The sequence below is a fragment of the Pleurodeles waltl genome, chromosome 12 (assembly GCF_031143425.1).
Source record: "Pleurodeles waltl isolate 20211129_DDA chromosome 12, aPleWal1.hap1.20221129, whole genome shotgun sequence".
NCBI classification, from domain to species: Eukaryota; Metazoa; Chordata; class Amphibia; order Caudata; family Salamandridae; genus Pleurodeles; species Pleurodeles waltl.
In genome coordinates this window covers 258,469,918-258,482,980 of record NC_090451.1, presented here as the reverse complement: position 1 = coordinate 258,482,980, position 13,063 = coordinate 258,469,918, and positions in this window count along the sequence as shown.

The following is a 13,063-nucleotide window of genomic DNA, read 5'->3' as shown; positions in this document are numbered from 1 at the left end:
TTGTCGCTGTAGCCCAAAGAGTAGGGCTCACCAGATCTTCGTGTTGGGGGTTGCCACAGTCGGCAGAGTCTTGATGTCAATACATTTGACCCTTTCGTGTAGAGGATTGCACTGTGATGCCAGCCACATGTACAAGACCTGGGAGGCATATCTTGAGTATCAGATACTCACTCCAGCAGAGGCCAGCAGGGCTCAGGCATGTCCAGTGCAGCGGGTGAGCTGTTCTGTTGAAGGGAGGCCTCTGGAGCTTGGCCTGTCCCTGTAGTTCATAAGAGGAGGTCAGCCAACTGACTGTTGGTGTCACTCAGGTAGCCTGGGATGAAGGCAGGAGGTCCGGTCTTCCTTCCCAGAGAGCAGGGATGGACTCAAGCAGCAGGGCAGTCCTCTGGTAGCAGCAGGGCAGTCCTCTGAAGAACAAAGCAGGCCTCAAGCAGCAGGGCAGTCCTCTGGGGAACAAGCCGGTCCTTCTTCTGTAGTCCACCGGTCGTTCAAGAGGTCCAATAGTTATACCTGGTGATAGACTTTGAAGTGGGGAGACACCCTGACTTTCCCAAATCTCGTTCTGGAAAGTTCTTCCCTTTCCTTGCCAAGGGTCCTAGTAGTCTGGGGTGAGTAATTCTATTGTCATGTCCCTTTGTATGTGTGTGCTGGAGACAGCACTTTGAAATGTAAGTGGGGCAGAGAACAGCTCTGCTGCACCTATCCTAGCAGGATGGCCCATCTAGCTAACACTCAGTCACTCTTTGTCTCATTGTCAAGGATCAATACACAAAGGCCAACTGCCATGCTATTCACAGGCATGTGACCCTAGAAACAAGCAGCAGGCACCAAATGGTCAGAACAAGAAAATGGCAACTTTTTAAAAGTAGCATTTTCAAAATTTTGAATTAAACCTGATTGTACCTTTGAGGATAATTTTTAATTCCAGTTATTTGAGTCCAAACATGACTTTCACATCTGTTCCTAATCAAACTTTAGAACTTATAAAAGTGAGAGAAAGGCCTTACAACAGTGAAAAACACATTTAGGAGCTTTTCACTACTAGGACATGTAAAACTTAGAAACACATCCTACTTTTGCATCCTGCTCTGTGGGCTTTTTAGGGCCAGCCTAGGTTTATACTTGCCAAATAGTTTATTTTGCCACGTCTAATTAACAGTTTTAAAACTTCATTACATGCTGCAATGGCAGGCGTGAAACATGTTTTAAAGTGGTACTTAAGTGGATGACAGAGAGAGTGCCACAAGCATGGCTAGTAGTATTTAATTTACAGGGCCTGGGTACTTGTAGTACCATGTACTAGGAATGTACAAGTAAATAAAATTAAATATGCTAATCAGGTGTAATCCAGGTGTACCATGTTTGAAGGAGAGAGAATTTCAGCACTATTTAATAGTGGTAAAGTGCACAGAGTCCTAATGCCAACAAAAACAAAATTCTGAAAAAAAGGCAGGCTAAGGGAAAAAGGTTTGTGTAAGACCACATCAAGGATGACAGGTATAACAGGTGGGAAAAGACAAAGACGCCTACTGGTTGTTAGACTTTTCATCCTTGGCATGGTCTCCCTTAACCTTTTGCCTCTGTTTCCCAGGTTGTTGATGTGTGCTGGACTCTGCTTTTGCTGTGTTTGTTACTCTGGGCACTTTACCACTGCTAACCAGTGCTAAAGTTCAAGTTCTCCTTTACACAATGTGAATGTAATTGGTTTATCCATGATTGGCATATTTGATTTACAAGTAAGTCCCTATTAAAGTGCACTAGAGGTGCCCATGGCCTGTAAACCAAATGCTACTAGTGGGCCTGCAGCACTGGTTGTGCCACCAGTAGGAAAGTACCATCTTGCCTGGCATGTTACCCCCATATTTCACTGTATATATGTTGTTTTAGTCTATGTGTCACTGGGACCCTGCCAGGCAGGGCCCCAGTGCTCATAAGTATGTGCCCTGTATGTGTTCCCTGTGTGATGCCTAACTGTCTCACTGAGGCTCTGCTAACCAGAACCTCAGTGGTTATGCTCTCTCTCAGCTTTCCAAATTTGTCACTAACAGGCTAGTGACTAAATTGACCAATTCACATTGGCATACTGGTACACCTATATAATTTCATAGTATATGGTACTGAGGTATTGGAGTTCCAGGAGATCCCTATGGGCTGCAGCATTTCTTTTGCCACCCATAGGGAGATCTGACAAGTCTTACACAGGCCTTCCAGTGCAGCCTGAGTGAAATAATGTCCACGTTATTTCAGCGCCATTTACAACTGCACTTAAATAACTTATAAGTCACCTATATGTCTAACCTTCACCTGGTGAAAGTTGGGTGCAAAGTTACTTAGTGTGTGGGCACCCTGGCACTAGCTAAGGTGCCCCCACATCGTTCAGGGCAAATTTCCTGGGCTTTGTGAGTGCGGGGACACCATTACACACGTGCACTATACATAGGTCATTACCTATGTATAGCGTCACAATGGTAACTCCGAACATGGCCATGTAACATGTCTAATATCATGGAATTGTAACCCCAATGCCATTCTGGCATTGGGGGGACAATTCCATGATCCCCCGGGTCTCTAGCACAGTACCTGGGTACTGCCAAACTGCCTTTCCGGGGTCTCCACTGCAGCTGCTGCCAACCCCTCAGACAGGTTTCTGCCCTCCTGGGGTCCAGCCAGCCCTGGCCCAGGAAGGCAGAACAAAGGATTTCCTCAGAGAGGGTGTCACACCCTCTCCCTTTGGAAATAGGTGTGAAGGCTGGGGAGGAGTAGCCTCCCCCAGCCTCTGGAAATGCTTTGATGGGCACAGATGGTGCTCATCTCTGCATAAGCCAGTCTACACCGGTTCAGGGATTCCCCAGCCCTGCTCTGGTGCGAAACTGGACAAACGAAAGGGGAGTGACCACTCCCCCGACCTGCACCTCCCAGGGGAGGTGCCCAGAGCTCCTCCAGTGTGTCCCAGACCTCTGCCATCTTGGATTTAATGATGCTAGGGGCACACTGGACTGCTCTGAGTGGCCAGTGCCAGCAGGTGATGTCAGAGGCTCCTTCTGATAGGCTCTTACCTCTCTTGGTAGCCAATCCTCCTTCCTTGGTAGCCAAACCTCCTTTTCTGGCTATTTAGGGTCTCTGCTTTGGCGAATTCTTCAGATAACGAATGCAAGAGCTCACCAGAGTTCCTCTGCATCTCCCGCTTCACCTTCTACCAAAGGATCGACCGCTGACTGCTCAGGACGCCTGCAAAACCACAACAAAGTAGCAAGACGACTACTAGCAACCTTGTATCGCCTCATCCTGCCGGCTTTCTCGACTGTTTCCAGGTGGTGAATGCTCTGGGGGTAGCCTGCCTCCTCCCTGCACCAAGAGCTCTAAAGAAATCTCCAGTGGGTCGACGGAATCTTCCCCCTGCTACCGAAGGCACCAAAAGACTGCTACACTGGTCCTCTGGGTCCCCTCTCATCCTGATGAGCGTGATCCCTGGAACTCAGCAACTCTGTCCAAGTGACTCCCACAGTCCAGTGACTCTTCAGTCCAAGTTTGGTGGAGGTAAGTCCTTGCCTCCCCACGCTAGACTACATTGCTGGGTACCATGCCATTTGCAGCTGCTCCGGCTCCTGTGCACTCTTCCAGGATTTCCTTCATGCACAGCCAGGCCTGGGTCCCCGACACTCTATCCCACAGTGCACAACCTTCTGAATTGTCCTCCGTCATTGTGGGACTCCCTTTAGTGACTTCGCGTGGACTCTGGTTCACTTTCCTTCCAAGTGCCTGTTCAGGTACGTTTGCGGGTGCTGCCTGCTTCTGTGAGGGCTCCCTGAGTTGGTGGGCACCCCCTCTGTCTCCTCCTCCAAGTGACGACATCCTGGTCCCGCCTGGGCCACACCAGCATCCAAAAACCTCTACCACAACCCTTGCAGCTAGCAAGGCTTGTTTGCAGTCTTTCTGCGTGGGAACACCTCTGTAAGGTTCATCACAACGTGGGACATCCGTCTTCGAAAGGAAAAGACCCTAGCTCACTTCTTTCTTGCGGAACTCCAAGCTTCTTCCGTCTGGTGGCAGCTTCCTTGCTCCCTCAGCTGTCATTTCCTGGGCTCCTGTCCACTCTCGACACTGTCGCGACTATTGGACTTGGTCCCCTTGTCTTACAGGTACTCAGGTCTGGAAATCCACTGTTGTTGCATTGCTGGTGGGTGTTCTTCCTGCAGAATCCCCCTATCATGACTTCTGTGCTCTCTAGGGGTAGTAGGTGCACTTTACACCTACCTTTCAGGGTCTTGGGGTGGGCTATTTTTCTAACCCTCACTGTTTTCTTACAGTCCCAGCGACCCTCTACAAGCTCACATAGGTTTGGGGTCCATTCGTGGATCGCATTCCACATTTAGATTATATGGTTTGTGTTGCCCCTATACCTATGTGCTCCTATTGCAATCTTTTGTAATTCTACACTGTTTGCATTACTTTTCTTGCTATTACTTACCTAATTTTGGTTTGTGTACATATATCTTGTGTATATAACTTATACTCATACTGAGGGTACTCACTGAGATACTTTTGGCATATTGTCATAAAAATAAAGTACCTTTATTTTTAGAAACTCTGTGTATTGTGTTTTCTTATGATATTGTGCATATGACACCAGTGGTATAGTAGGAGCTATACATGTCTCCTAGTTCAGCCTAAGCTGCTTTGCCATAGCTACCTTCTATCAGCCTAAGCTTCTAGAAACACCTCTTCTACACTAATAAGGGATAACTGGACCTGGCACAAGGTGTAAGTACCTCTGGTACCCACTACAAGCCAGGCCAGCCTCCTACACCACCCACATAAGTAGCTCTGTAATCATGTCTCAGACCTGCCACTGCAGTGTCTGTGTGTGTAGTTTTAACTGTAAATTCGACTTCGCAAGTGTACCCACTAGCCAGGCCTAAACCTTCCCTTTTCTTACCTATACAACACCCCTAAGGTAGGCCCTAGGAAGCCCCAAGTGCAGGGTGCAGTGTATGGTTAAGATAGGACATATAGTAATGTGTTTTATATGTCCTAACAGTGAAATATTGCTAAATTTGTTTTTCACTGTTGCATGGCCTGCCCCTCTCATAGGTTAACATGGGAGCTACCTTTAAATATGATTAAACTGTAGATTCCCTTTGGGAGTGGAGAGAAATGTGGAGTTTGTGGTCTCTGAGCTCACAATTTAAAAATACATCTTTTAGTAAAGTTGATTTTAAGATTGTGTGTTTGAAAATGCCACTTTTAGAAAGTGAGAATTTTCTTGCTTAAACCATTTCTGTGACTCTGCTTGTTTGTGGATTCCCTGTCTGGGTCAGTTCGACAGTTGGGCTGGTTGCACCTCTCACTAGACAGTGACACAAAGGGAGCTGGGGTGTAGTCTGCATTTCCTGATGAGCCATCTTTGCTACGATAGAGGGGAGGAGTGGTCACTCACACCTGAAAGGGCTGTGCCTGCCCTCACACAATTCAGTCTCCAACACTCCGGTGTGTGTCTGGGGCCTGGCCTGGGAAAGGCAAGGCAGGATTTCACAAACAAGATATACTTTCTTTTGAAGTAAGCCTACTTCAAAGGGCAAAATGGGTATAAGAAGGGCACCCTAAACCACAGACTTTAAAATACTTCTGTAAACCAAGAGGAACCTCTGCCTGCAGAAGAGCTGAAGAGCTGAGGAAGAAGAGCTGCCCTGCATGTGACTGTGGTTTGTGGAGCTATCCTGCAGTTGCTGCTTCTGCCTGTGCTAGAGGACAAAGACTGGACTTTGTGTTGTATTCCTTCTTCTGAAAATCTCCAAGGGCTTGATTTAGAGCTTGCCTTCTGTTGTTTGAAGTCTCAGGGACAGCAAAAGCTTCTCTCTGTCAGCACCTGGAGTCTCTTGAGAGACTCCTACTCTGCCAAGTGATGCCCATCCAGTTCCTGGGACCTTGAAAGAAGAAGCTGGCAGCCCAAGAGTGAGAAATCCATGCAGAGAACGCCGTGCGGGGAAAAGATCGATCCGACTCTGATCTGTGGCTGAAAAATCAACGCACCCCTGGTTTCGCGGCTGAAAATCAATGCTCGCCTGCAACACAACCAGAAGATCAATGCCTGGGGCTGGAGAAATGGCACACAGCGTCGCTGATGGAGGCTGGAGAGATCGCAACCCACACTGTGTGATTTTCGGATCATCGTGCAGCTGAATTTCTGACGAAAACACCGATAGGCGTGTAAAAACGACGCAAGGCCTGCCCGGACCCGAGAGTGCTGACCGGATCGACGCATCGCTCTCCTGCGGAGAGAAGAAATTACTCATGTCGACCCGACTAAAGGAGAAACGACGCAATGTCTCGTTCGTGAGTGAAATTGTTGCATCGCAAGCCCTTTTTGACGCACACTCACCCGTGCGGGGTTATTTTGTACGCACCCAAGGTACATTTTCACTCTAACATCATTAGCGTTGTATTTATAACTACATTAAGACTATTTTTCCTTCTTAATTGATAACTTGACTTGTGTATTGTGGATTTTTGTCATTTTGGTCTTGTTTTGTTTAGATAAATATGTTCTTTTTTTCTAAACCTGTGTTGTAATTTTGTAGTGTTTTCATTAAGTTACTGTGGTACAAATACTTTACACCTAGCACTCTGAAGTTAAGCCGACTGCTCATGCCAAGCTACCAAGAGGGTAAACAGGGGTTAGCTGAGGATGATTCTCTTTTACCCTGACTAGAGTGAGGGTCCTTGCTTGGACAGGGGGGGTAACCTGACTGCCAACCAAAGACCCATTTCTAACACTGGTGTAATCTGGAATTAGGTGCTCCTTATAGAACTTAATCCACTAGGACTGCTCTACAGTTAATCAAAATCTCATTGCCTTCATGTGTGAAATGGTTGTTTCCCCTCAAATGTAAATGCTGCTCCAACCTTTACAAGCGGTATCTATAGGAACAATTAATATATATGAATGGATGTATGACTTTGGGAGCAAAATAATTGATATGCAGGGTACACCACAACCCAAGAGCAATCACAACCCCTTGGTTCTTCATCTAACAGGTTCTATGATCCCCAATTTAGCTGGGACTCCTAGTGTAGAGGTTAATGCAATATTGGCCACTAAAAGGAGGAATGTTAAATGGGGAAATATTATTAATAATATTACACTTATGTAACCTACACTAGCTTTTTCAGGACTAATATAGATTGTCCCCTTTTATTATTGTAAACACATAATAAGTAGAGAGGACGACCCACCCTGAAGAATGACATCAACACCTTATAGTACTGTTACTTTAGTCAGAAACATTTTGACTCCTGCTACTCGTTCGTATTATTCTCCATTTTATTTTTAACTCTTTCTCTGGGAGACATAAGTCAACCAAATGTCCTCCCAGGATATAGTTTCATTACAAACACGTTTACCCCTCTGCGCTCTCCACTCACACCCAAAACCATTCTCAGTAGGTTGCTATTTATACCTATTTTATTTGAAGAAAAATATATAACCCCCTAAAGCTCCCCACGAACACATTGGGTAGAAGTTTGCACCTAAACTTTCAGTCTTGTGCTAGGAAGAGCCTGATAATGAAGCATGCCACCTAACAGGTAGGTGAGGACTTTCGTCTCAAAGTAGTGAAGTACCTGGTACTCACCACTTGTATCCCTCTGTCCAAGGAACAGTCAGTTTAGTGTATTGTGGGGTGTGAGATACTATCAGAATGCATTACGAATCTGCAAGTCTGACACCAGACCTTGTGTAGTGGTTCAGAATCTTGAAATGTCTGTTAGCTGCTTGGTGTCCTAAACGAAAGTACAGAAACAAAGATTTTAGATTGCTTTGTGACAGCCAAGTACATGAGATGTATATTGACAGATGGATTAGTTAATGTTTCAATTGCTTTATTATGTATTTAACTGTAATTTGTTATGGTTGTTAAAATGAGAGTTTAATATTTATTGCTGATGGATGGTGGCACATCCAATCTGACAAAAAAGTTAAGTCATATTTTATATATATTATATTTTTTACCCAGTTCTTTTCTCATTGTTCAAGTTGGATTTTTGTTTGTTCATCCCAAAGACACAAACAACAACAAAAAATGTTATTTTACTTAAAAGATTCTTTTCATAATCAACCTTCATGGTTGATAAAGAGAGAACAATAAATGTTGTTTGCTTTGTATTTCATTAAAGGCTAGTGACAGAGAGTCAAGCTGATGGACAGGTAGAGATGAATGCACGAAGCAATGAGTGAGAGTAAGTGAAGCAGTCCATGAACGTAAGGAAGTGAGTGAGAGGGATTTCTTAGGGTGTTTGTCCTCAAGGTCAGATCCTGTGACCAACATACCATAGGCATCCAACTCCCACTCTGCCTGGTTATTCTACTCTGTACAAGACCTCTGGGCATGCACGGTGGTGGTTCATCACATTGCCTGCACAAAATCCCCTGCGGGCAGCCAACTGTACTTCATAGGCCTTTGGCTATCAGCAGAGGGCGTTGGCTACAGGGCAGGGCTTCTGGCCACACAGTGCCACCCCTCCATTGGCAGCCAGCATCAGCTGCTTTTGGTTGTGTACAGTTGTGACTGGTCACAGGCAGCCAAACACATTGTAATTCGCATTTAATTTTAATGAGTCTTTGATTTTCATTGTCTGTCTCTAGACATACCTTTACTTTTGATTGGTGTGAACATAATGAGCATTTTTCCCCAATCCTATTTCAGGCTTCAGAAAATCTTATTGCTTTTTCTTCGGTCCTTTTTCCAAGTTGTAGCATCCTCCCCAACCTCATTACCCACCAATGACTACGCCACACATGGAGCGGTAAATTCTGTTTTTATTCCTCTGCGTGTACCTGTGAACACCCACGTTTGAAACCAGACTTTCATTACAATCTATTCTAGCAATTACATCACACTGCTATGGTGTCTGTTCAGAGTCAAAAGGGTTCTATCCTAGAACTGGCAAGACACTATACATGTTCTCGAAAACATTTCACCAGTTTTAATGGAAACTAGGTGTTTTGGAGATGGATTCTCTGTTACACAGCTCCTTTCTTTAGAAGGATTGGCATTGATGCTCTTTGGAGTTGAAATAATTTACCAGTGCTCATTTTGGTTCTTGCCAAAGACCAGAATGTTTGACATAGGATGATATTAGGGGCCAGATGTAGGTAGCAGTTTGCATGTTGCAAACTGCGAAAATCGCAGTTTGGCCATGCAAACAGCCTAACGCAATGCTCATTCCCAAATTGCAAGTCGGTTCCGACTCGCAATTTGGGAATGCGACTCTCAAATAGGAAGGGGTGTTCCCTTCCTATTTGCGACTCGCATTGCAATTCAGAATTGCTTTGTGACCGCGAATGCGGTCGCAAAGCAACTCGCAGTTACCACCAGTGTCACACTGGTGGTAACCCATTCGCAAATGTCAATGTCAATGTGAATGTCAACAAAAATATTTTTTCAGAGCAGGCAGTGGACCACTGCCTACTCTGAAAAAACGAAACCAAATGGTTTCGGTATTTTTTTCATTTTGCAACTTGTTTTCCTTTAAGGAAAATGGGCTGCAAAATGAAAAAAAAACTGCTTTATTTAAAAAGCAGTCACAGACATGGAGGTCTGCTGACTTCAGCAGGCCACCATCCCTGTGAGTGCAGGGATTCGCTATGGGGTCGCAAAATGCGACCCACCTCATGAATATTGATGAGGTGGGTCTTTGCGACCCCATAGCGAGTCGCAGACGGTGTCTGAGATACCGTTCTGCATCCGAGATTGCGACTTGGAAATTGCAAGTCGGACAGACTCCGAAATTGCGAGTCGGACAGACTCGCAATTTCCGAGTCGCAATCTCGGACCTTACTACATCTGGCCCTAGATGTCTTCATTCATCACCCCAGAATTTGTATTTGTTTTCTGATTGTAGTTTCAGTGACTTTGAGGTTTAGATTTATGCTGTTAATTGTATTTTGGAGGCTTATGGGGTGTCAGACCAAAAAATTGATTCTCTTCATAAATGTCACACTCTGCACAGTCTATTGAAGCACATTCCAGACAACCGTACTAACATTACGAATACCAAATCCAATTAGGAAATCAGTATTCCTAATGCATTAAAATCTTATGAGTTTCATTAGCGATTTCTAGGGGGTCGCAAATAGACATACCTCTTGCATATAATGAGTTTGGTTGCAATTTGCGACCCAATAGGTATTGCAGCCGTCACATGTATGGGGCCTTCTGGGGTCCGCAGAGCACCATGTTTGTGATTGTTTTTTAATAAAACGATCTTTTTTGTTTTGAAGCCTATTTTCCTTAAAGTAAAACTGAACACATTTAAAAATCAAAAATGAAACTTTGAAGTTTCATTTTTAAGAGTAGGCAGTGGTCAGTGGGACAACAGCCTGCTCTTAAAACATGATTACATACATTCTTTAAGGGGAAGGGTCTTTTGGGGAGCCCTTCTCTTTTGCGAATGAGTTGCCACCAGTTTTAAATCGGTGGTAAAGTATTACCGTTTTGTGACCTGAAATCGCAAATGCAAAATGCGATTTGGTAGAAGTTACTGAATCAGATTTTTCCTCTTGTACATTAGAATAAGCATTTTTCTGGTCGTAATTGCCCATTTCTGCAAATTGGGCTGTTTGCGACCAGAAAAATGATTTGTACATCTGGCCCTATGTTTTGATTCACACCTATGACCAACGTCATTAAAATGGAGATTTTGTTTTCACATCAGTGTAGTCACAGCGCTGTACTCCGCTGGTTGATTTTAGATTGCAGTGTTCTGGTCCTTCTTCCCCATTGAAAGTACTTTAGACAGGCTCTCTTGGCTGTGTTTAATGATTATTTGCCTTAGTAGCAACAGACTTCTAGGTATTAGCTATTTTGTGACTCATCTTTCCCTCTAGTGATATTCCTGATGAGCACTATGTATTGATATCCAAAGGTGGGTATCTGCACATCAGTGCGTATATTATAACTCCCATGCTGCAAAAAATCCACCTCCATTTCTCTGTGCGCTTTGACTAGCTGAAGCACGGCAAAGGTTTGGTTTCCACAGCCTGTTAATAGATGATAAAGATAAGCAACCCGCCATTAGTTTGGGCGCAGGGCCCGAAATCAATCACTTCTAGGTTAAAGTCTTTATCAACAAGTAGACAGTTTGATTTCAGATCCTTATAAATGTACCTCTCTCGACGAATATAAGCTAGTGGAAACCTTTACAGCTCTTTTCACAGGACGGTACCCCCAAATCACGAAGTTCCTTTTCAACGTTCAAAGACATCATACAATTTACCTGCATACTGATGCCCAAAGTCCTCCACTGCTTTCATGTAGTTGTCAACAACGTCTCGGAGGCTCATCCTGGTTTCTTTACCAACAGCACGAATCAACATTGACCAAATAGAGCTCGCCATTCCACCAGCCTGGCTGGGGTAAAATGTCCGTATTTTAAGAGGCATATATTTGGTTTCTGTAAAGAGTATGTCAGATGCAATTATTTGTGGAGACACCTCCTTCTTGACTTGCTTAGACTGGTAAGACATGAACGTCAATAAATGACAAGAACACGTTTAAAATTATTCCTATAATCCACTAAAAAGACAACTTCTGCATATTTACTGGTGGAAAGAGGGGCGAGTTACTAGTCCTTTCAGGATGCTTGTGACATTTCTGTTTTGTGGGTTATGTAATTCTTTGCAATGTGGTATTCCAAAAAAAAGTACGCATTGTTTGAAGTCACTAAAATGTGACTGCGCTGTAAAAGTAAATAAAATAAAGTATGGCGAGCTGCCTGGTGAATAAGAGTTGGTCTCTTACACCGTGTAAACGCTCATGAGAAAAACATTGCAATGAAAAAAAAAGATAGTGTTTCTGTTTTACTCTGTTTAGCATACACATCATATGACATAAAAAAACTCCGGTTTAGGTAAGTTTTAATAGAATGGTTGAGTGAAATAACAAGCGCGCGAACCATTACATTGTATATATGAAATGCCCCGATGGTCCATCAAATACCAAATGAAATATTGTCACAAATGGCTATCGATCACTTTTAATGATGTGCCCTGGCTTCCTCCTAGTGCTCTCTGTAAAATTAAACTAGTACATTGCTTTGTACCCCCTCCCTTTGTTTGTGTAGGAAACAATGTTCTTTCCACCATTTTTAGTGTATGAAAATATTCCCTAATCAGCTTGTATGTTTTTTTCTTCTGGAAGTGAGCTTCATTGTAGGGTGAGCCTTTAAGTGAGCAAAGACTAAGGGCCTAATTTAGAGTTTGGCGGATGCGGTTACTCCATCATGGAGGTGAGGTATATCTCTCCTGCCCTATTTGATCCCTGTTAGAACTGACAGCCTTAGGTTGGTCACCCCCCAACTTTTTGCCTGCCTCCCTCCCTCCACTTTTTGCCACTGTTTTTGCTGGTTTTAGGACTCTGCACACTTTACCACTGCTAACCAGTGCTAAAGTGCATTTGCTCTCTCCCTTAAAACATGGTGACATTGGCTCATACCCAGTTGGCATATTTCATTTACTTGTATGTCCCTAGTAAATCAAATCAAATCATTAACATTTATAAAGCGCGCTACTCACCCGTGCGGGTCTCAAGGCGCTAGGGGGGAAAAAAGGGGGGGTTATCGCTGCTCGAACAGCCAAGTCTTTAGGAGTCTCCGGAAAGCGGAGTGGTCCTGGGTGGTCCTGAGGCTGGTGGGGAGGGAGTTCCAGGTCTTGGCCGCCAGGAAGGAGAAAGATCTCCCACCCGCCGTGGAGCGGCGGGTGCGAGGGACGGCAGCAAGTGCGAGGCCAGCGGAGCGGAGGGGGCGGGTGGGGACGTAGAAGCTGAGGCGTCTGTTGAGGTATTCCGGTCCCTTGTTGTGGAGGGCTTTGTGTGCGTGGGTGAGAAGACGGAAGGTGATCCTTTTGCTGACTGGGAGCCAATACAGGTGTCTCAGGTGTGCGGAGATGTGGCTGTTGCGGGGTACGTCGAGGATGAGGCGGGCCGAGGCGTTTTGGATGCGTTGCAGGCGGTTTTGGAGTTTGGCGGTGGTCCCGGCGTAGAGGGTGTTGCCGTAGTCCAGGCGACTC